This window comes from Lonchura striata, chromosome 12 (genome assembly GCF_050655825.1).
Source record: "Lonchura striata isolate lonStrDom1 chromosome 12, ASM5065582v1, whole genome shotgun sequence".
In the NCBI taxonomy this organism is placed as follows: domain Eukaryota; kingdom Metazoa; phylum Chordata; class Aves; order Passeriformes; family Estrildidae; genus Lonchura; species Lonchura striata.
The window spans coordinates 6522536-6546331 of NC_140714.1; the positions used below are offsets into that span (position 1 = coordinate 6522536).

The 23796-nt window shown below is 43.2% G+C and overlaps 1 long non-coding RNA gene across 1 annotated transcript in view; it reads left to right on the forward strand.

Annotated features, from left to right (window-relative positions):
- Positions 1 to 312: 312 nt before the first annotated feature.
- The window catches only part of LOC110482230 (uncharacterized), a 177546-nt gene continuing 154062 nt past the window's right edge, over positions 313 to 23796 (forward strand). Inside the window, exons 1-2 of the long non-coding RNA XR_014958051.1 lie at positions 313 to 8726; positions 8880 to 19732. This is a non-coding gene — a long non-coding RNA (uncharacterized LOC110482230). The remainder of the gene's footprint in view (positions 8727 to 8879; positions 19733 to 23796) is intronic.

Here is a 23796-nt window from a genome sequence, read left to right on the forward strand (position 1 = left end):
GATCACTAAAAATTAACGACCATTTTAGCAGCCACAAAATTTTTAAACATTTTTTTAATTGTTTATTTAAAACAGCTTGATTCAAGTTTGTTGGTCACTTTATAGATTTGATAAGGTAAAGACTCTGGCTTATTGCTACACCTGAACAAATTCCAGGCAGTAGGCATCTGAGGGTGGCCACAGCAGTCACCAATGATGTGCAGATGAGATGATGGCATACATCTGGGAACTTCAAGATGAGTTAGCACTGCAAAATTTGGATCCTGCCAATCCCAGACAGGTGAGTTTTGTGATTCAATCTTCCACCCATGATACGAAGGTTTTAAATTTCTGGACCCTGACTCATCTAATTTACCTGTTTGGTGCAAATGTTTGAATATGGCTGAGCAAGGAACCACATATAATGCCTGCTAAAAATCACTTATCAGATTTTATTGAGAGATGGAATTGAATTTTTATGCCTTTTTGGTCAGTCAGCATTAATTGTTCCTTGCTCATTGGTGAGGGTATTTAAGACTGTATTGTTTTTAAGATGACAGGATCATTCCTCAGCTGGTGGACACTCCCTGTTGCTTTGCTTAAGCCACATTAGCACTCAGGGAGTGAGGATCACAGTGGTGCATTTTTTCTTTTGGGGTGTCGTTTGCTTTCTCTAGCAAAAAAGAGGTGTCTTCTTTTTTACTGAGCACAGTCAAACCCTGAGGAAATTATCCCTGCCTAGGGGACCAGAGGAGGTGTGAATACCTGAGCAGTGAGCAGACTCTTACACCCCACCAGGGAGCTCCTGAAGGTGATGAAAATATTGTTTTCTACTGTTTTGCAGTATGCTTTTATCCCCATGCAGCTCCTATGGAAATAATCACACAAACCCCCACGTGTTACTGCAGACTGATCTTATTTCTCTGTGTTGTCTTCTTAATGAGAATAGACAAGATAATGACAGTAAAAAAACCAAAAAAAAACCCTGAGTCTATGATGCCAATGGAGATTCTTAAGCCCTGCAGTGCTTGGTGTGGTCAGAGTGTGTTGCACATCGTGTGGGGTGTCTGTCACACTGTCCCCAGCCCTGAGCACTCACAGCCAGACAGGCAGGTAAAGGAAAGAAGAATGGGGGTATCCACATGGATATGGCTGCTAGGTCACCCCCAGCTGAGATGTGGCTTAGCTGGGATGTAGGAGACCTGGGGGACATTGCTCTGCTGATTACAGGTGTTTGGCTGCAGAGCTCTGTGTGGCTGTGGTGTCCTGGCCAGGGACTCTTGCTCAGGGACACCCCACCAGATGGACAGAGCTCTGTCCTTCCCAAAACAAGGGATTGGCCTTGCTGGACAGTGCTCCCAGGAAGTCCCTGAGCACGAGCAGTGCTGGAGCTGCCAGGAAGGAGCTGAAAACCTGCCAGAGCTCAGCTGGGATGAGGAGAGAGAGCCCACCTGGGGCTCTGCTAATAGGGAGCTGTTAGGGACTGCTGAACAAAAGGACTTGTCCTGCAACAGTACAGTAGGCAGGGAGAGCTTTTGTTTATTTGACTGTGTTTCATCCAGGTCTGATGGGGTTTTTTCCACTTTGAAAATTCCTTTATTCCCTTTTGTGTTTCCACAGAACAGCTGCAGCGTTTCAGGGCTCCTGGAGTGTTTTTGTGCACACAGTGGTGAGGGGTCCAGACCGGTGCTGCAATGGGTTCACACCACATGCCAGAACACTTCCCCCATCCAGTGAACTTTAAACCTCCTATAGCCCAGATCAACACCTAAAATCACTGCAAGATTCCACAGTAGGAGAGCAGGAAGGACAAAGTGCAGAAACTGTTTGGTACAGCTTTACAGGTAGAGAGAATTCATTAGGTGAGAATGGTCATGTGGAAAACCCCCAGAGGTTCTGCCAAATTTAACCCTGGCATGAGAGTGGCCTCGGAATAATACATGTTTTATACAAGCTTCCATTGTTAGCTTTTCCCAGAAAGATTCTTTATCTGGTGGGGTTTTGTTCACTGAAGCTCTTTGATGCTGCCTTTCATTTCCCCCAGTAATTCTTCCTTACCAATGGCCCGTTGTTGTCCATCCTTATTACCTGGAGTCATTTGGATGACATCCATTTTCACTTCTTCAAAAAAAATTTCACTATCTTTGCTAAAGGCTGCATCACATCCTATTTAAAATCAACAGAAAGATTTCAAAGAGCCCCAAACTGGACCTGAAATTGTTACTTCCTTTCAGGTTTCTCAATATGATATTTGCCTCCTAGCAACCACCATCCACAGGCAGGGGTGTAGCAATAGTAAGCTCTCAGCTGAGTGCCACAACTGGCATCCCAGGGCACCCTGCAGAGCCTTACAAAGCCCTCGTAGTGTCAACTCACTCCCCTTGCTGTAAGCATCATTTACACACAGGGTTATGCAACAGTCTGAAAAGCAGAGGGAAGTTCTGCCCTGCAGAGGCTGTGAAAGGAGGATGGGGAGTGCTGCAGGCTTGATTTATACTCCAGGTGTGACAGAAGCACCCAGAGGATGTTTGGGCATCTCCTGTGCTTTTACTGCCTGCAATATCCCAAGCTCTAACCCTGTGCAGCATCTCATCCTAGCTACACTTTTGCAGTCCTCCTCTTTGACAGCTAATTTGGTGCCTTTTTCTTTCTTTAATTACAGCAATTTATCACATTCCCTCCCAGCTCATCCTCTCTAATATACCATGATGGCAAATGTCACTTGTTCAGGTAGGACAAGGTGAAGTTTGCCTGCTGGGAAAAGTGATTTTTCCTTAAGGACCTGGAAAATGGTCTCAGCTGAGCGAAGTCTTTGGCTCTTTTTGGCTTCTTTAGGCTTCTTTTCCTCCTATTTTTGCACATCCATGCCATGAACTCAGTTTTTCTGATTAGCCAAACTGAGTCAATTGTGGATCTGTTTGGGGAAGCTCAAGATCCTTTTTTACCTTGAACTCTTTAGGAAGAAAGTTGTGTGTTATTCCAGTGGGGCTGGAGAACCAGCCATATTCATGCAGCTCCATCAGCAGGACATTCCAAGGGCTTTTGTGGCTCAGAACAGCCTGAATTCCTCAGCTCCTTCTTAAGAAACAATAACAGACATCTCAAAGGGTTTGGATGAATAACCTCCCTTCTGGTGTATCCTATTTGAAAGTTGCCAATGTCCCCTCCATGTTTTTTAGTCACTAATTTAAGATCTAAAGGACTTTTTGCTCTTGGTGTTGGTGAGGTGATATGAGGTTATTCAGCTGTGATGTTCCATGAGAATCTCAGCTTTTATTAAGGGACAAGACAGGAGTAAATATTTAGTGCACTAACAGACTCCAAAAAGAAAGCTGAACATGCAAAGCTGTAGGGCCAAAATTTAGAAGGCAATTTAAGAGTCTGCCACCTTCAAAACTCTCATTTAGTAATTATTTTTAGATGTCATGATGTTTTTAATGAACTGAATTTTTAGAGCCTGGAGCAATTCAGCTGGGAGGAATTACATTTTAAAGCTGCAGCACACCTTTGGAATCTTCCCTGGTTTAGCTGAGAGGGATGATGATGCACAAGGGATCTGTGCATGCCTGTGGGGTTTTGTACAGTGCATATAAACTTAACCCATCCATTTAACTTTAATTGTATCTATCTTGCTAACTGGATAGTTTCTGAGGACCACATCAATAATCCAGGAAGATAAAAAGTTTAAGAGCAATGGGATAAATATACTGTGCATTTTACTGGTTCAACAGTCATAATATCTGGATCATATAAAAATAGCTATTTAGCAACAACTGTTTCTCCCACAGCAATTAAGAACCTATGAAAGTTGAAAGATGATGAGCATCATATAATTGCTTTCTGCAGAGCCTAATGAGACTCTATTTTCTCAGTAAAGAGACTATTCTCTTTCTTGAGAATAGAAAAAATAACTGATGATAAATATTTATAAGTGACTCTTATCTTTCTCCTGTCATGAAGTTTTCATCAACAAACTACATAAAAAAAAAAAGAAAGAAAGAAAGAAAAAAGAAAAAAAATGCTCACGTTAGAAATGCAGCTAATTTACTCCTGTTTAGTGTTTGTACTGCAGTGGTGCCCAGAAGACCATGGAGGGTTCTGGGCTCCAGGCACCACCTCCCCAGCCTGCTGCCCACAGGGTGCCCCCATGACAGCATTATGGTTTTGGGGAGAATTTGGGAAACTGGAACCATCCTAAATAATGCACCCTCAGTCACTGCCTTATGTTGTTTCTGCAACTCCACTTAAGGTTTGGGTCATGCATTTTCTGTAGTAATTCCAGGCACTGCTGGGGGCACTCCTAGGGAGTGATTCTGGCCATGGTGTGAGCTGTGCATGTGCAGTCTGAACCTGTTTTCCAGCATGGATTGTTCAATGCACTTTTGTAAGATCTCTTGGCCAGCTCAGTTGACATGTATTACAATAATGGTCTGGCTGCAAGTAAAATAATGTGAAGATAAATATTGATATTTCAATTACCTTTTAAATTGTACTTGCTGAGATGCCTGTGCCTGACTTGGGTGTTAAAGCATGGATGGTACCTGGTTCTGTGAACACATCATTTTGTCAATGCATATAACAGCTTATACTTCCATCCTTGAATAATAACCTCTGCTTTAAAGAGCAACCCTAAATTGTATTTACACAATAAATTCATGCTCAGTTCTTGCAGGAAAAAAAATTGCTTCAAGTAATCTAAGTGTGATTTTCTCTGCTCTTCTTCCATGATCTCCATCATAAATAAGAAGCTATGAATGCTCATGGGACAGTGTAAGAGCTTCTTGCAAGCAGTTGCTTTTACAGCTATTTTATGGCTAGTGTTTTGAGGAACTAACAGTTTGAAATTAAACCAATGGTGGTTATAAATACATCTCTTTACATGGCTGTGTCTTCACTTTTTTTTCCAAGAATGAGATAATGGCAGAACACAAATTCCTGAAGAGCCTCTTTCTGAAGGCAAAGGTGACCTCTTTTTAGCTGCTGTGACTGCAAGGCAAGTTTCCTTATTTAAGGGGGAGAAAATTCTTACTTGTCACCAGGGAAAACTTTGAATGCACAAGTGTCTCATGTAGTATGAAATACTACTGCACTTTTTCCTGAGGCTTATGCCTACATAGGATTTTCTCTTAAAAAAAAAAAAAACAAAAAAAAACCAAAAAAAACCAAAAAAAAAACAAAAACAAAAAAAACAAAGAGAGGTGAACATCATGTGCCAGATGCCTCCTTGAACATACTTGCTAACCAAGGTCATGTTAGTTCTTCTGGGCTCAAAACAACTTCACTTACTGAATCAGGAATTCATATTTAATGGACATACAATAAAAGGTTCAGGTCTTAAGAGCAGAAGATGATTTTTTTTTTTTTTAACTGCTGTTCTGAATGGAAATTGTATTCTCTTCTTAGAGGAAATCAAATGAAATAAAGCATCATGACCTGTACATCTGCTGAGACCAGGGACATGGGAGAACAGGGAATGAATGGTTTCACCTTCTCCTACTCTGTTGTAATGGTGAGACTGGAATGGCAAGTGCAATTCTGCCTCCCACATCTCAGAAAAGAGGCTGCAAAACTTGGAAAGGACACTGCAATGAGCATAGTAAAGACCTAAGGGCAGGAAAGTGGGTCTTATGGTGTGAGATTTACAGAGCTCAATCTGTTTGACTAATCAGAAAGATTGTGGCTTTCATTTGATTACAGGGCTTACATATGTTTATGAGGAATAAATATTCTAATAGTATTCCATCTATGCCTATAGGTGTAGCAAGATCCAATGTCTGAGAGTTAAATTAAGAACTACTTATGTTTTAAATAGCACACACAGTTTCACTGATGGCATGGTTATCCATCAAGAAAAGAGGAGGAAAGTCAAAAGAGGTACCAGTAATTTTTTTTTGATGCCAAAAACCATAATAATGTGTGTCTAGAAAGAATTAAAAGGGATTTTTGCAGCCAGTGGAGAAGCCAGACATGGGTGTCCCTGCACGATGCAGCTCTGAGCATTCAGCTGAGCTGCGTGTGTCCATGCCTGTCATCCATGTCCAGGTATCCGTGCCCAGTGTCCGTGCCCGGGTGTCCATGCCCATGTCCAGGTGTCCATGCCTGGGTGGGTGTCCGTTCCTGTGTCCAGGTGTCCGTGCCCATGTTCAGGTGTCTGTGCCTGTGTCCAGGTGTCCATGCCTGAGTGTCTGTGGCCATGTTCAGGTGTCTGTGCCTAAGTGTCTTTGCCCATGTCCAAGTGTCAATGCCCATGTCCGAGTGTCTGTGTCTGGGTGTCCATTCCCATGTCCAGGTGTCCGTTCCCATGTCCAGGTGTCCATGCCCATGTCCAGATGCCCATGCCTGAGTGTCTGTGCCCATGTTCAGGTGTCAGTGCCTAAGTGTCTGTGCCTATGTCCAGGTGTCAGTGCCCATGTCCGAGTGTCCATGTCCAGGTGTCCATTCCCATGTCCAGGTGTCCATTCCCATGTCCATGCCGGTGTCCGTGCCCGTGTCTATGTGTCGGTTCCCGTGTCCATGCCCATGTCCAGGTGTCTGTTCCCTTGTCTGTTCCTATGTCCAGGTGTCCATTCCCATGTCCAAGTGTCCGTCCCAATGTCCAGGTGTCTGTGCCCATGTCCATTCCATGTCCGTATGTCCGTGCCCGTGTCTGTGCCCATGTCCATGTGTCTGTGCCCATGTCCGTGTGTCCGTGCCCATGTCCATGCCCGTGCCCGTGCCCATGTGTCTGTTCCCGTGTCCATTCCGTGTCCGTGTGTCCATGCCTGTGTCCGTGTCCGTGTGTCCGTGCCCGTGTCTGTGTGTCTGTTCCCGTGTCCATTCCGTGTCCGTGTGTCCATTCCGTGTCCGTGTGTCTGTGCCCATGTCCGTGTGTCCATGCCCATGTCTGTGCCCATGTCCGTGTGTCCATTCCGTGTCCGTGTGTCCGTGCCCATGTCCGTGTGTCCATGCCCATGTCTGTGCCCATGTCCATGTGTCCGTGCCCGTGTCCGTGTGTCCGTGCCCATGTCCGTGTGTCCGTGTGTCCATTCCGTGTCCGTGTGTCCATTCCGTGTCCGTGTGTCCGTGCCCATGTCCGTGTGTCCATGCCCGTGTCTGTGCCCATGTCCGTGTGTCCGTGCCCATGTCCGTGTGTCCGTGTGTCCATTCCGTGTCCGTGTGTCCATTCCGTGTCCATGTGTCCGTGCCCGTGTCCGTGTGTCCGGCAGAGCTACAGCAGAGGGTGCTGTGATGCCGCCGTGCGGGGCAGCCCGGCTCCCGGCGAGCCCCGGCTCTTAGGGCTGGGAATTCAGTGACCGCTGGAATTCCGGGGCCCGGGAGCCGCCGCTGCCCGGCTCCTTGGCCGGGGAGCTGGAGCAGCACCGCGTGTGCGATTCCCACCGAGGGTGGTTATGTAAATACCGCTCTCACAACAGTGCTCTCACAGAATTAACTCGGCTGGGAGGCACAAGCAATGCTCCTCTAATTTGTCCTCCACGGTCCTCTCCCCACCGCAATGTTGGGAAAAAGACCTTCTTTTATCAAATCTCTGACAAGACTTTTATTCAAAATAATCCATTTTAGAATAATGTCTTATCTATGCTTCATGTTTCTTCTCTCTCTCTTTCTTTTTTATTTCTTTTTTTATTTATCTGACTGAAGAAAAAAGAAGAAAGGCAGTCAGGAACATGGAAAAAATGCACTAATCGTTTCCCAGTTTTATTTTTAAAAGTTTCAAAATCTCTGAAGCAGTGCTTATGAAAATTTCTTATTTCAAAATCAGGGCATTACTGGGGCCTGGGAGAGAAGCCCTCCAGCCCAACCCAGCCAGTTCTAACATAATTTTAAAGGACAGTTAATATTCAAGCTGAGGGTGGAACAGCTCCTCCATCCTGAAAGATGAAGGAGAGCAAGCTTGGGTGGCATGGCAGAGGAGCACGTGGGAAGCAAATCACTGCTTATTTTCTCTTCCAGAAGACCCACTCTGCAATGTGGGTTTGGGGATGGAGGAAGGAGAAGGGATCCTTGTCCTAGATGCTGCAGAAAAAGCAATGGTTTGGGAAGGGAGAAAGCCATAGCTGGGCTTTGGGGTGCTCTGATGGCACGAGGCTGCCATGTGGAGAGACCAAAGTCCTCGGGGGAGCAGCACCATGAACGTGCTCCGTGGCATTTGAAGCGTGGCACGCTGTCAGCTGTGGTTTGTTACTCATGCTGGCTTCCCTGCCCCTCCAAATCTTCAAGGAAAGGTTTGGTATTTACTCTCTGACAATTTATTTACCAGAGGATTGTTCTTAAGATATTGTGGTTTATGTTCAAAATACTGTTTATGCATAAAATAGTACTGAGGCTCAGCTGGGTCCTGAGCTGACCTCTGCCCAGGCTGCAGATCCTTTGGCTTCTCATTTACGTGTCTCACAGTGTAAGGGATGCTGCTGCCCCTCTCCCATCCACACAAAGCTGCCTTCCCAGTACACATACCTAATTTGTAGCTAATACTCTCATTGTGGCTACTTCAATAACAGTACAGATTTTTTTTCCAAATGAGATACATATGTGGCTCCCAAGCCAGTATTTTTCTGTTTCAAATTAAGCATATTTTTTTTCCTCAAGGATGCCACATCATACATAATTTTCTATAATTTTTTCTATTGATTTCATTCTTAGCCTTCATCAAAACAGTGCTGGAGCAATCGAGGAGCAGATTGGGACCTACCTTGGAGAGAAAATGGGATGAGGAATCTACTTACAGCATTATATTGACCTTCTGCTTTGTGAGTAATAGCCCTGGGTCAGAGGAATAGTATTACTGAGGAATGCTTCTGCCAAAGGTGGGAGTCCTGGCTGTTTTCTCCCCTGTTAAGGCTCCTAGAAAGTGTATCTCACCTATGGGACACAGAGCTTCTAGTGGTACCATTTCCTTCCAGGACAAGCTGGAAATTCACAAGATGCCTGTGACATTCTTGCAAGACCACAAGCAATGAGCACAAAAAGGACAAGCCCAAATCTCAAATGGGAACAAAGCTATAACTCAACCAGCTGGAGCTGAAAGAGGTCACTGGCTCAGCTCTAGAAAGACTCATATGTTTTGATGTTTGTGGAATATCCTCAGGTTCCTTAGCAGGACACACTGCTGGGACAAGATCATGCCAGAGCAAGTTTATGATGCTGAGGCATCTCTTGGGTTTGACTGCAGCAGAAATACCTTGTGGTTTCTCTACATCTGCATGAAATTAGTAAGTCCTGGAACACATGAAAATTAGTAATAAAAATAAAAGCTTTCCTTCCACCCCCCGTCACCTCCTCCCACTGACACAATTTAAAGATTTAGAATCAGTTTGTATCGTGGCCAGAGATTGAAGTTACGATTGTAATGTTTCCACTTAGGACAAGGAAATTGAAGTAGAGCAATTAATCAATAACAATATGGGAAAGTAAAAACTGAGACAGTCACTTAGAGCTTGCATGCTTAGCTGCATAAGGGGAATTTTAGAAAACTTCTGTCTTTTACTGCTCTTTTAAGTTTTATATTACCAACTTTCAAGTGGGAGAGAAGTCATGCTTTGTGCTGCCCTACTTCACCCAACATTATAAACCCATTCATTTGCAGGGAGCGGATATTTAATTATGAATAATCCCAGAGTGTTTCACTGAGTGTTGTACAAACTGTGCACTCAGGCCCATTTCATACAGTCATGAAATGCCATCATCCCTCAGGTGAAACAAAGCAACTCTTCAGCAGCACAAAGCAAAGCTGCACAGCAATTTGGGGAAGGAAGTGAGCAATAATGGATTCATTTGAAACTGCAGGGGGATTTTAACTATGCAGAATGCAATTACCAGAACTGGAGTTTATCCAGGACACTGGGGTTAAGACCCTATCTATTACAAAAGATGCCACAGAACTTCCAGCATCCTTCCCCTCATTTCCTATGTGTTACTCACTGGGCTTCTAAGTACACACTGAGAGAGACCAGTCCTGTTTGGATTGTGAAAAATGATGGGACCTCAGGGCAAGGTGCAGAGGGAAAACTAGTATTTCTTACTGACCAGAGCTTTCTCTTTGCACATAATGCAAAGGGCTTTGTACTGGAGAGAGAAATGAAAAGCTTTTGAGTCGCTGTCCAGAGCGACCTAACCAGGCAGCTATTGGTCTGTGGTGAGAGCCAAGGGCTGCTGAAAGGCCAGAGTGGCCCTAATTTGGTCATCAGTACCTTAAGACAGAAATGGACCATTTCCTGACCAAGTTTGTATAAGTTAGGCTGAATTCATTTAAGTATATAAGTACTTCTTAATTGGGATTGGAAAACCCATATTTCCATGGGGGCAATAAAACAAGGGCAGTATCTCTACATCCTGGTGAGGAGCACAGAGCAGCACCACTGCACAGAAGAAAGATTTAAACTTCATCTGTGTGGTGCCTGCTAAGAGCTTTCCTGAACTGTTTTGGTTTTGGAGAGTTGCCTGACCTGCTGAGCCCAGCTCTGCCACCTCTCCATTGTAAACACACAATCCCTTGAAAAATAACCAGACACCTTTCTCTTGGAGCATTTACACCCCAGAATAAAAACAGCTGCCACAAGCTGGTTTATAAAGAATAGAGGAGCAGGGAGGAGCAGAGCAGTAAAGCCTGGCCTAGGCAGGGGTTGAGAGGCAGAGATGTGGCTGCTCCACAGAGCCCCAGGGCTGTCCCTGCCTCCCCTCTCACCACAGGCAAACAGGCAGCATCAGGTCTGCATGGGAGGAGGGGTGGAAATATTTGTTCAACTATGTATATATGTATTTTTAACTCCCACAAAAATACCAGTTGTGAAACTCCAGGAGCAGCACTTTTAATATTGGCACGAAAGCTAGAGTGTATCTGGAATGCTTTCAGCTGATTTGTGAGGTACAAGTCAGCATTCAACACTTGTATTTCTGAACATTTAACTGATTACATTAAAAGTCAATAAGGCCTGTGTCTTTTTGCCTAGAGATGCAGGTATTAGATGTGCTCAGTGCTGGAAACACCTGTCTTACCTCCCCTCCATTTACTGCTGAGAGTGTTTCGGTCTTATTTAAATATATGTAGTTCAATACTCACAACAACTGTTATTCTCACATGGCTGTTGAAAATAGACAAGTAAATAAAACAAGTAATCATCCCAGAAAATGCCTAACAAAATCCCCTTGCCCACTCACAGGTGCTGGAGGAAAAATTACCAATTACCAGTGAAGCCCAAATAAATAATTCTTCAGTTTTGTAACTGCAAATCTTTCTAATAGAATCTGGCTATTTCATGCCTTGCATCATAAATCAGTACCCCCGATGAGTGGGCTCTGAATGGCTGGACAAAAATAATTAATCAAGATTAAACCAAAAGCAGCAGGATGCATGCAAAGGCAGTCTTAGCCAGGATGCATTCCTAGGAATAAAATCACCCAGAAATGCCCTATAAATCTGGAGCACGGCTGAGCTGAATATGAGGAAATGTGACTGGTATGGATTTTCAGGTTTTATGTTGCATAGATATTGCATATGATTAAACTTTTCTGCTGCTGCAACAGCATCAGATTTCAGATTTCATGTCTACCTTGTACCTTTACCAAAGGCAATAGGTGACCATGGTGGGCTAGAGAACCACTCTCATACCCCTCCTAGAATCACAGAAACACAGAATGTGCTGAGCTGGAAGGGACCCATCAGGATCCTTGAGCCCAGCTCCTGGCCTGCAGCAGTGTCTGACTGATAGCAGCAGAAATACGGCCACAAACAGAAAACACCTCATGGGATCAGACACTACTGGTGGTTTTACTGAGCACATGAAGGACATGCAACATCTAGAAAAATAAGCCTTGCTGGGATAATTTTACATCATTATCTGGTGCTCTCACTTGTGGTGTCTGAGCTTGGTCTTGTGTATATTCTCAAGCAGATTGGAAGTGACAGTGCTCTGATAGCTACAGTGCTGACAACTGGCCCAATTATTCAGGCCTTAAGCAGTTTTTCTCTTGTATTTATTGGCCATTAATGAATCAGAATTTATTTCTCAGAGAGACTGAGCTAAAGCTGCATCTCTGGTAAAACCAGGAGTAACACTCAGAAATACACAAATATCAACAGGAAAATTAAATAGGCATCAGAGATGGTCTAAGTACTTAATGCATAATAATGCCCTCTTTCAAATTTATCTTTAATAGCCTCTCTTAAGCCAGTCTAATATATTTTTAAGACGTAACATTCCTGTCTGGAATATTTTCTTTCTTATTTCTCCAACTCTTCTCCAGGGGTGCAAAGATTTACATAACATTAGGTCAAAAGCCAGTTAAGGATATACTACTCGGAAATTTTGTTCCCCTGTCTGTGAAGGGGAGACAGGCTCAGAGCAGCTTTACAAAGGCACCAAAAGCCAGACAATACCCAGAGGTTCTGCTTGATACCAACAGTGCCTGGCAGGAAATGTGAAGGCACTGAATAGTTAATAGACCCATCACTGTGGTACATAAAGCAGACAGTGCCAGGGCAATATAAAATCTCCCCAGAAAAATGATAAGGTGTTCCTGAAAAGTAATTATGATTTATGAGCTCACAGAATGACCAGGGCTGGTGCTAAATATCCCAACATGGCTGAGTCACTTTTAATGTAGTAGCTGTACACCTACTACTCAGTAACACAGTTATCCACAATTCCCATCTCTCAGCATAGATAAAAGTTTCTGTTCGGGATAATTTTTAACTTTTAAACATTGAATAATACACATTTTCTTGGAACTCCACCTTTCAGGAAAGAACAATAACTTCAAATTATTTAATAGCCTTCATCATTCAGCAATCATGCCAAGAAGATTAATAGTAACAGCCATATTTTATTATTGTAGAGGAAAGGTTTTTTTGTTTCCATGTCAAGTGAAGGTCACTGACCACCACTTGTTCTAGGGCAACTTTTGTGCAACTGGTTCTACAGTCCAAGTTTAGAAAACATCATTACTGAAGAAGGTGAAAAAAACAACCCTAAAAATTCAGTGCACAAAAAAACCCAGAACTGCAGTGCCCAAACAAAATCAATAGCACAGTATGAAAAATAGCATAGGAAGTAAAATAGCTGGTGTGCTGGCTGTTTGAGAAATGATTCATTCTGACCTGAAGTTTCAGCTAAGAAAGTTACAAATTTCAGCTAAAAAAAATTACACACCTAGTATGTAATATATATAGGGTTAGGGTTGTGTTCATATTTTAAATGAAATCCAACCTGACCAAAAAGGGTCCATTTCTGGGCCCTCATTTTGAGGCAATTGCTCACACTAAATGTCTGTGAAAGTTTTTGGTGTGGTTTTCCTTCCCCCTGTGCATAAAATCATTTAGGTGGGACAAGACCCCTAAGATCATCAAGTCCAACCATGAACCCAGCGCTGCCAAGCCACCATTAAACCATGTCCCCAAGTGTCACATCTATATATTTTTTAAATCCCTCTGGGCATGGTGATTCTATCACTTCCCTGGGCAGACTACTGTGTTTTTTGTCTTAGTTTGCTCTGAAAATGTGTGGTTTTGCAGCCTGAGTCAACCTGGCTCCTCAGCTGAAGACAAGCTGCTTAAGTCCTCTCCCAAAGCCAGGTGCTGGTAAGAAAAGGAGCCACAGGAAATTCTCCTGAGTGCCCAGTGACCACCTGTTTTCCCCAGCCTAATCAATAGGTTTTAAATAGAACAAGAAAGAAGGGATGTGGTTGTAATTCCCTCACTCTGAGGAAGGTGGAGATGAGATGAGGACATTTGTGACACTGTCAGCATCATCTTCTCAGCAGAATGGTGAGTGGAGGCTGCTGCTTGTGCAGCCCTTCCTTTGTACCCAGCACCTGATCAGCTTGAATTGTGTGGAGCTTAGTCTGGGATTAAACCAGGGAAGTTTGTTGTTCCCAGCTTTGGGTTGTGTTCCAAAAACCATGCCTTCCCTTATCAAGTATGGTTTGTCTCTCCTGCTAACTAGTGTTGTTATAATGGACCCTGCTGGATCTTAGGCAATAGAAAAACAATGTTGTGGGTGAGCAAGAATAGAAATGATCCTTAAAATAGGTTGGGGTGAAGTGAGGATTGGAAGAGGATAGCAATTGTCTCTTTATCTGCAAGAGTTTTCCCCACCCAGAATCAGAATCCTGCTTTTTTCAAAAATAAAGGCTCTCTTCTATCCAAAACACTTCAGAGTTATTTCATCTCCTGTTTAACTCATGCCTAATAATTTCATCTTTCATTTCCTCCTATTGTTCACCCTGGCACGTATCCCATCTATTATACGCCCCAGATATCAGAAAGTAATTTTTTTAGGGGGAGGAAAGTAAGAGTCAGCTGGTTTGAAGTACAGTTTTTATAGCAGCACAAGTTCTGGAAGCATTGTGCAGAGACTGGCATTAAAGAAATAGCTCCATGGGAGGAAACTGGATTGAGGAGACAAAGGTTTCTGTAAAAGCTGTATTACTGCCAAAGCAAGGGTAATTGCTCCTGTTTGGGACTCTAATACAGAATGGTGTTTTGCAGGCACTGAGGAGAGAATGAAGTAGTCACTAGATAAACACTCATGGGATCTAGCCTTTTCTGAAAATCTCCAGCTAATTGCTTTACTGAAGGAGCTGGCTGCAAAGCAGCCTTTTAAGAAAATTAAAATGTCTGTAAATATGGCTTTTGTCTCTGTGTCTGCACACATGTAGACACAAACTGCAGAGTCCATCAGCTGGCCTAGAGTACGTGTCTCACATTAGGGACTGGGCTCAGCTCTGGTGCTGTGCTGCTTCCACACCTTCCTTCTTTCTGCTGAAAGAGGCTGCTTTTTTGGAGGAACTTTATGGTCCCTTTGTCTCGTGAAGGTGGGTCAGACTCCCAAAAATATCAGCAAAGCCTGGACTAGAAATCCTGAGTGTGCTGGATGGAGCCTTGCAGTCCTGCTAATGAACCCATCTGCATCCCTTTTCCCTCCTACTCCTGTACCAGAATTCTTTACCTACCAGAATGCACAAAGGTGTGTGAGTGCTCTTTGGCCATTTAGGCAGGGCAGGTTTATGGGGCTTTCTGGACATATAAAACTGATCCTTGTGGCAAATCCATAGAGGAAGTGGGTGAAGGAGCAGAAGGTGAAAATATTGGAGTTTTGTTTGCACTCGTGGTCCTTGTTCAGTAAAGAAACAAAGTAGATGGCATGTGGGGGATGGGATAGTGCATCATAAAATTGTTCAAGGAGTCCCAAATCTTAAGACAGACTCTATAGATTAGATTAGGAGCAGGATATCTGGTTGCTGTGCTGGACTAGCAGACGTGTCTCATTCACTGTGCATTTTCCTTCCTTGCCATGAGATGTGAGGGAGACCTTATGATCTGTAATGCTCATTGCTGGTTGTGCTTTGATATTTAGCACCCAAGGTTAATATTCCTCTAAATCACAGCTTTTCACTAAACTCTTCATCTCCACTACATCAGGTTCCTGAGCCAGAAAGAAGGACTGATGCTTTGCAGGCATCTCCTGCTGTTGTAGGTTTGAACATTAGAAGAGCAGTTCTGCCAGTCTCAGGGAGCCTAATGTTGTTTTTAAGGGTATCTCTCACAGGTCACCCCACCTCCTACACCACAGGCAGCCCTGGCAGGAGCTGAAGGTCAAAAGATTTCAGTTTGCCTTTTCTGAAGACTTTTTCATGGAAAGGCTGTAGGAGACCTGCTAGATTTAGAAAGGGAATAAGGATAAGCAGTGGATCTACCACATCAGTCCAAGATTCAGCTGGTTTGAATGTGGGATATCAATACCAGAGGTAAAGATGAAGGTTATCAGAAAAAGATGGAAGGTGTCTCAGAAAGTTAGGAAATAACCCATTATGTGTGTTTGCCAGTAGCTAGTCCACAACACAAATCTTTCTCTCATCTGTCCAAAATATTGACAATGAATTGAACTCTGTTGCAACTTGGTTTGAATGTATGTTTTCATACAGAACTATCAAGGGGATAAATGTTCTCTTCTTCATGAAGGATTATTAGGGCTAATAACAAAGGAGTTGTGACAACTCTGTTTTGCACCAGTCTTCTGAACCTCTTTGAGGGATACAGAACTGAGTTTTCTTGTGACACATGCAGTGGCAACTTGCAGATTGAGGGTTCATTGTGATAATGCACTGCATGTTATTAATGACCTCTATTTCCAGCAGCTCCCTAGGACCTGCACTCACTGCAGTGCTCAGGTGTGATCCAAAATTTCTGGAATCCTCCAGCACTTCCAGAGACTCTGGTGTGCTGAAGATTAGTGTGCTAGGACATAGGTCTGGCCCCACAGATGTCAGTTTTTAAATACCACACTGTTCTGGATTAATTATTGTTCACCTGTAGCTGTGTTCTGGATTCAATGAACAGTTCTGATGATAGCCAGGTTCTCACCCTTTATGGAAAGGCAGCACTTTATAAATGGCAGTAGTTTAGTAAGTGTTCTCTTTCTATGTGAGTACTGGTTTCCTATAAAAGTAGAAATGAAATTACATGGCTGCTGTCTTAAGAGGATAACCATTGAACAGCTATTGCTAAGAGGTCATTCTGAAATGCATAAATAAGGAAAGGAATTCCATATGGTCCAGAAAAAACAAACAATTGCCACATGATGTTTCTCAAGAGGCAGAAGGAGTGTGTTTGCTTTTTTTCTTGCAGTATAAAGATAGAGCAGTACCTGGTGAGAGCAGCAGTAATTGGTGGATTATCCCAAACTGGGGTTCCCTAAAGATGCTTGGGGTCAGAGAACATATGGATATGATGGTCTGAATGTTCACTGAAGCTGTTACATGGTTAAATGGTAGTAGGAAGAAATCACTGCTAAACATGCAAAGACCCAGAAGGGTGACTGCAAGTCAGTATTTTCCTTTAACTCTTCTGTTAGTAGTCTGTTATAAAGAAGTGGCTGGTACAAGGCAGCAAAGAGCTAAAAACTACAACAAATACTCTAGACAGATTAAACATTAAATTATTCTGACAGTCATTATATTAAACAGTTAATTATTTACTAGTAGTACTAGGGAGAGCACATGAATTCTCTAGATTGGAACAAATGCAGTGATGCAGTCCAGGCTATTTTTAAGAGAGAGCTTTGGACACAGTGTGCTGAATCTGCTGTGTCCCGTCACTGTGTGCATCATTTACAGCTTTTATAAACAGCCATTTTTTTTCAGGAGTCAGACATTAGGCAAGCACTCGGGCAGCATCATGGAGGAGTGACATAGCAGTGTCATAAACATTCACAGAGATCCAAGCAGGGCCTTGAGATGGCTAAATGTTTGGGAAAACAGATTATCTGAGGAGGATGGGTTGTTACGGGACTTGGAAGGCTGCATAGGCTGTGCCAGCAATGTGTAGAAAGCAAATTCTCTCAAGCTTCCAAAATTCCCGCAATCCTTCTGAGGCCTGTGCCATTCAAAATAGCAGGAGTCTGCTGGAGAACTCTTTCAGCAAAGGGAAATGTATTTCTTCTGCTCCTTGCAAACTGTGCTAACAGCAGAGGAAACTGCTGTGAACATCAGGAGGCAGCTGTATAAGGTGGGATGTCACTTTGTCCTCTGTCCCGAACTAGCTGTGTGGAGATGAGTACAACCTCCAAGAGCTCCTTGAAGAGGAGTTCCTCTCTCCTGCAAGGCTGCTGCATTTGAGCTGTGCATGAAGGAGTGATGGCATGAAAATCTGGTCAGAGTTGCAGAGGGAGTGATTTTAATGTACGAAATATCTAGTGCCTGTAACGCTGCTTTTTAAGTAGCTGCACCTCCTGTGTAACAGCAGTGCAGCTCAAAACCCATTTCCTTGGAAACACTTCATTGCCAGCAGCTGCCTGTTGCTTTCCTGGTGTAGAAGGGGGTGTGGGTATTTGGGAAGAATGGCAGTGGTTTAGGTTCCCTATTTTTTATCTTAAATGTGAGTTTAGGAACTGATCTGCAATGCAGTACAAAGATGAGCTGTAAGCAACTAGTACAGCTGATGTGGGACCCTGTATATGTACTACAGTGACCTGCTTTTTGGGAATCTAACTGCTGTGGATCCTTGGAGCAGAGGAGCTGGTGTGTCCTGTAGGGAGGCAGTGCATCAAAACAGGGAAGAGTATTTTGTGTATGAATGGGACATAATCACCCCATTACCTCTGTGCAGGCTACAAATCCTTTGCAGCTGGGATGGGCTTTTGGCTGGTTTGAATGCAGTGGCCAGTGGAGTGGACCCTTATCCCTTCTTGAATTAGAGAGACAAATTGGGCATAAGTGACATCAGAAAATGTGTTATCTAACTGACCTTTAAATAATATTACTTAACAGCAGTGACAAATGCACAGACAAACCTTTGGGGAAAAACCCTAAAACGTAAGCAGTAACCGTATTACTTAAACACAAAAGGGAAATGCAGAACTGATGTTCAGAGTCTGTTCCCTGTGTCTTACACCCGTCCAACTGATGCAATTCCCATGGAAGTCTTGGCAGTATTTGCTACATCCTACCCCAAGGGAGGTGACCCTTGCTTCACTGAGAAGGGAAAAAAAAGTCCCTTCCAGATCCAACAGCGCAGTTCCAGTTTGACCACGTCCTTTTAGTGGCTTGCTGAGCTCTTACATGTTTACTTACCCAATTCCTGCGTAATGAAAATTGGCAAACCTCTCTGGAGAGAGCCCATGACTGTGCACTTACTGAGCAGCATCAGACTGCTGAGCAGTGCCTCTTCTTTTGACATGATGCTGGGACTTATTCCCACATGCTGGAGCAAAGAGAGATCTAAGACAGAGAGGCCCAAATGGAAGAGGGAGAAGCTGCTACCCCTTGCCATGAAAAAGCCATCCTAAACAATTTGTATGGGACTAGAAAGGTCACACTGCAATAAGTGGAGTCATCACTGACAGCAGTTCTTTCCTACCAGTGTGAAGGAAGAGAACGTGTTCTTGAAGCCTGTGTCATCACTAGTAAGGGATTGGTTGGTGAAAGTGGGGTTTATAGCTGTTGTCTTTCAAAATGTAAACGTCAAAACTATGGGGAGAGAGAGCGAGAGACTTGTTGCTATCTCAATCTGTTTGCAACACTGATGATAATGGAGTAAGGAGAAGGGAAAAAATATGACTCTGCATATTAGCACAGCAATCAGAAACTTAAAAAATTTTCCTCATACTTTTTTCCAGATGAAAGTTATGGAGAACTTCAAATTATAGCAACTGAAATATGGTGTAACTAAAACTTCATTCATGTACTGCTCCCCAAATAGAGCATTGCACAATGTCACAGGGCCATGTCTCTTTTTTCTAATGATTTTGTAAGCATATGTAGTGTGAAACACCTCTACAAAAGTCAAAATGTGAATGCTGTGCACCCTGTCGTGGTTTTGTTTACCCACAAGGAAATAGGAGCTTACACTGGGAGCTTTGCTACTGCCCTCAGTCCTTGAAGCAGGTTTCCTTTCAGCTGACTTCTCTTGATGCTGCTTGATGAATCACATTAGGTCCACTGGCAGAGAAACATTTGCAGAAGTATTTCAGATAAGGAGAGGGAAATGGATAATGTGGTAGGCTGAGCACCTGAGAAGGCTGGCTTAGTTTTAGGAGCCACCCAAATATTTACACATCATAGGGATTTAAAAAATAAGTGTCTTTTCCACGGTGCCATGGAGACTGTGTGAATGGGGAGTCCTCAGGCCTCGGGTCACCTCAGTGTACAAGTGCCAAGTGCCAAAAGGGATCTTGCAGCCTCCAGCAAAAGGAGCTTGAGGACAGGAGAGGGATGGAGTAGCGAGGCTGAAAAGGGACAACACAGAAGGTCCACGGGAAAAGTAAGTGAGGTATTTTCTGTCTGCATATACACTGTGGTAATTGGCAACAGCCCTTTTGAGATTGAACAAATCCAAATACTGAGCATGATAGAGGTCTTGAGATCTCTCTTGCCCTAATATAAAAATGTTGATTTTTTTTTTTTTAAATGAAACCCTCTATTTATAAAAACAGATTTTGCTTGCCCTGCCTCTGGGATAACTGCTGATATACTAAACCTGGGACAAAGAAAAAGGACTGGCATTTCATTTAAAAACTGCTAGATGGGAGATGAGCATAACAGAACCCAGGTTTGCTTAAAACCCAGAGCACTCAAAAATGCAGCATGTCCTCTGCTTGCCTATCCTCTCTGTTTTGATATTCATCCACAGCTCTATATTCCCTACTGGTTTTATTTTGCCAAATTTAAAAGCTTTGGCATTACAAGACTGCCAGTGATGGACTAGGACTCCAAAACGAATCATTATTTTCAGCTTCTCTGAAAAGACCATAAACTAAACCTGACTCTTTCTCCATATATTAAGCTCAGTTGCTGCTTCCCTTTCTGATCTAATCTGCAATAAGTTGCTGTCATATCCTGACTACTTCTCCACATGGATCTCTGTGGTTTCCATAAAACTCAGGCATTCTTACAGGAGAAATGCAATACGCACATAAATCCAGCATAACATTTTCTACAGAAGGCTGAATCTTTTATCAGCAGTCCCATGACAAAGCTGGAGTAGTTGCAGCAATGTTCCCTCTGAGATCAAGCACCACAAACTTTGCACTTCCTGGAACAGACACCACAGTTAAAATGTGAATATATTTCTGCAGCTGCTGCAGTGTCACTGCAGTGAAGAACAGGCAGTGTTACTGATTCAGCTGAAAGCAAGGCTGTTTTATCAGTTTACATACTTTGAGCAAAGAGTTTATTTCTTGTGTAATCCTCCCTGAGGCGCTCCGGTGGCTGAGCAGAACCCTTGCAGAAATGTCTGCTTCCTGCTTTGTAAATGTAATTTCTGCTCCCTTCCCTCTGTTTTTTGGGCTGACTTCCGTGAGTTCTTTGTATGTGCTGTTGCTGAATGTGAGAGAGACCTGTTTTATGAAGAAAACATGGATTTGGGTTTCTAAAGGATTCCTGGCTTTAGACAGAAATGGCTGATTTGCTTTGAGATCAGCTTCATCTCACTGTGAAAGTGAGCTGAAACAAGCAGCCTGGAACAAAGGGTGATTTTATCCATGTGCAGGGATCACACCAGAACTGAAAGCTCCTGTGCATTGCTCAGCTGCAGGTCTGCAGCACTGCACGTGAGCCATCTGTTCCTCAGGCCCTGTGGCTGGGAGAGTGCCTTGGTAAAATCAATGAGCTGTGAGCCATGGGAGATAGTTCTGCTGGTAGGAATCAACCTGACTTTAAAGTGCACTTTAATGCAGGGCTCCTGCAGCACCATGCCCTTGGAGAACTCTCTCCTCCTGTTTTTGTGGGCTCCTCCTGGTATTAAGATGGACATGTTACAAAGGTAACTTACACTTTGAACCAATAGTGAGGACTGTAAAAAGCAGTTTATTAGTTGTATCTTTTCATTGATTGCAGCTCAGGGAATCTTCTGTGTGTGAACTTCATGGGAGAACTACCAAGGGAAACACACCACTGTTTTAGGATATGGGTGAGGTGGGTTCATTGTTTTCAAGAGTGATATGCCTGTCTTGGGTGGGAAGCCCATTGCAGCTCCAGCAAAGCAGGTGTTTAAGGCTTTTCCCCTGGTAATATTCAGAGGCACTGAATAGCTGGATGTTTCTGCTGCTTAGAGCAAAATCTGGGCAGTGCAGATTGAGTCATGCTGAGATGAGCTTCAGCGCCAAGCAGTGTCTATCTCCTGTTGCTTCCTATCCCATGTCCTGCTTCCAAAACCAGGCTGAGGTTCTCCTTGGATGCTTTGCTTTACACATAATTAATGTAGTGGCTCCCAGGTAACAATGATGCTGCCTAAACTGAGAATTAATATGAGACCCACTACTGACTTGTTTTCCTACTTGTGTTGAAGCAGCACTTGTGTTTGATGGTTGGACTTGCTGATTTTAAGGGTCTTTTCCAACTTTAAAAATTCTAAGGAACCCAAGCCTTTGGTTGCTGTGGGACTCGGTCATCATCAGGCCCCTCTGTCTCAGCTGATGATGGACTCAGGAGGTGGGAAGAGTCCTTCATCCCCCTTCTTGGTCTGGGGTCTGTTTTCACCTCTGCTGTTCTTCTCACCCGTACTGCCTGTTTCTTTTCCTGTGCTGTTTGTCTTCCAAATGAAGCTGCCAGCATCAGCTTTCATTGTGCTGGCCAAGCCCTGGTGGCAGTTTTGAGGAGGGAGAACAGGTACAGCAATTCTTTTTTTGAGACTGTTCCTAAGCACAGGAAGTCATAAAATTGCTGAAAATGAGTTAGTTCATTCATAGCTGATGCCAGAATTTACTGTCTTCTGTCAAGGCAATCCTTAGTGAAAAGGAGCAGTGATTGAGTCAAGTAGGGAGTTGTCAGTTCTCTTTCAGTTCAGTGGATGCTTTTTTCCCTAGAGTTGGTTATCTTCAACGATTTCCATTAGAAGACTAGTCAGTCTTTATTGATGTTGGACTCTGTTATTTTTAGTAATTAACAATGCTTCTCCAGTGCCATTTGTCTCTTGTGGTTTCTACTGACCAAAGGTTATTTTCTGAGCTGTTGTAAATTGTTGACATTTCAGCTCCTGTATTGTTACTGAGGCCTTCTGAGAATTATTTTCTAAATGTGTTTCCCAACTTCATGCTAATGGTATATTTACTTCTCGAGATGTAAGAAGGTATGTTAGTCCACAGAAGAAAATATCCCAAGACTGAAATATGATTCTTGGAACTAAATAGCCATGCTACTTTTATGCTTATAGTTTAAATCAGATGAAGTTATGGACAAGTGACAGGATGTCTCTTGTTTCAGTGTTTTGGGATTTTTTGCTTTCAGCATAGAAAGACAAAGATTAATTTTGTTGAAGAGTTTTCTATTTCATGTTCTTAACATACTTGTGGAAAAACAAATGATCCTAGGGCGTGGGTTTTGGTGTTAATTCCATCCATTTTCCTGTCTTTGGTTCTATCCAATATCTCTGGAGCATCAGGAGTTATGTCATGACTGCAGGGAGGACAGTTCATGGCTGTTTCTGGTTGCAGTCATGTCCAGGAATCCAAACAATATTACAGGACAAGCTGGAGCACAGATAATTTGCAACAAGGGCACATTGACCCAAACATTGTTTTTTGTTACCACTTTTAATCTTTGTGGGCATTTTTTTGGTATGACCTTGGCTATAAAATGTTCATTCCCCCTCTGCTCTGTGTCTTTCCTCCTGAGGCTTGCACTGGGGGTCATAATTACATTGGCTGAAAGACTAAGAAAGGGCAGATGCTGTCAGGAAGTGACTCTGCAAGTCAGACTCTTGCCAGGGTCCTGTGTCCTCTCTCCACAAGGTATCAGCTAAAGTTTCATGGAAGCAGGAAACATATAAATGTATATAATGAAATGTATAAACCTGACTCTAAATGCTGCTGCTTTTCTATTCACCTAGACCTGTTGGGGAAGAGGGCTTGGGGAATTTGAGGGCAAAACCATTCCAGACACTCATTCTGGTAGTCTCCTTGCTGCCTAAAAGAGCCCTGGATAAGCTGTGAGAGAAGTGAAACTCACTGTGTCTGTCCCCAACATCTTATCCCCTCTATCTTTCTGCCATTGGTTTTAGATTGATAAGGAGTTGTTTTTCAAGGCAGATAGCCTGGTTGGAAAGACTGATGGTTTTTGGCTCTGGCTGAAAAACCTTTCTTTGGGATAAGTTTCTTGCTGCCCCAGATTTGCTGTTGCAGTTGTATTTACCACTCTGCCTTTGGGATGATAAATGGCAGTGAAATTGTAATGCCTCCTTTAAATAGTGCCATGTTGATTTGGTAAACACAATGTATGTAACTATACCCAGGGCTATACTTGATAGGATACAATCTAGGAATTCAATTTTTAGACACCATAATATGTTGGCTTCTTTGGTCGCTTTTTTATTTAAGCAGGAACTTCAGA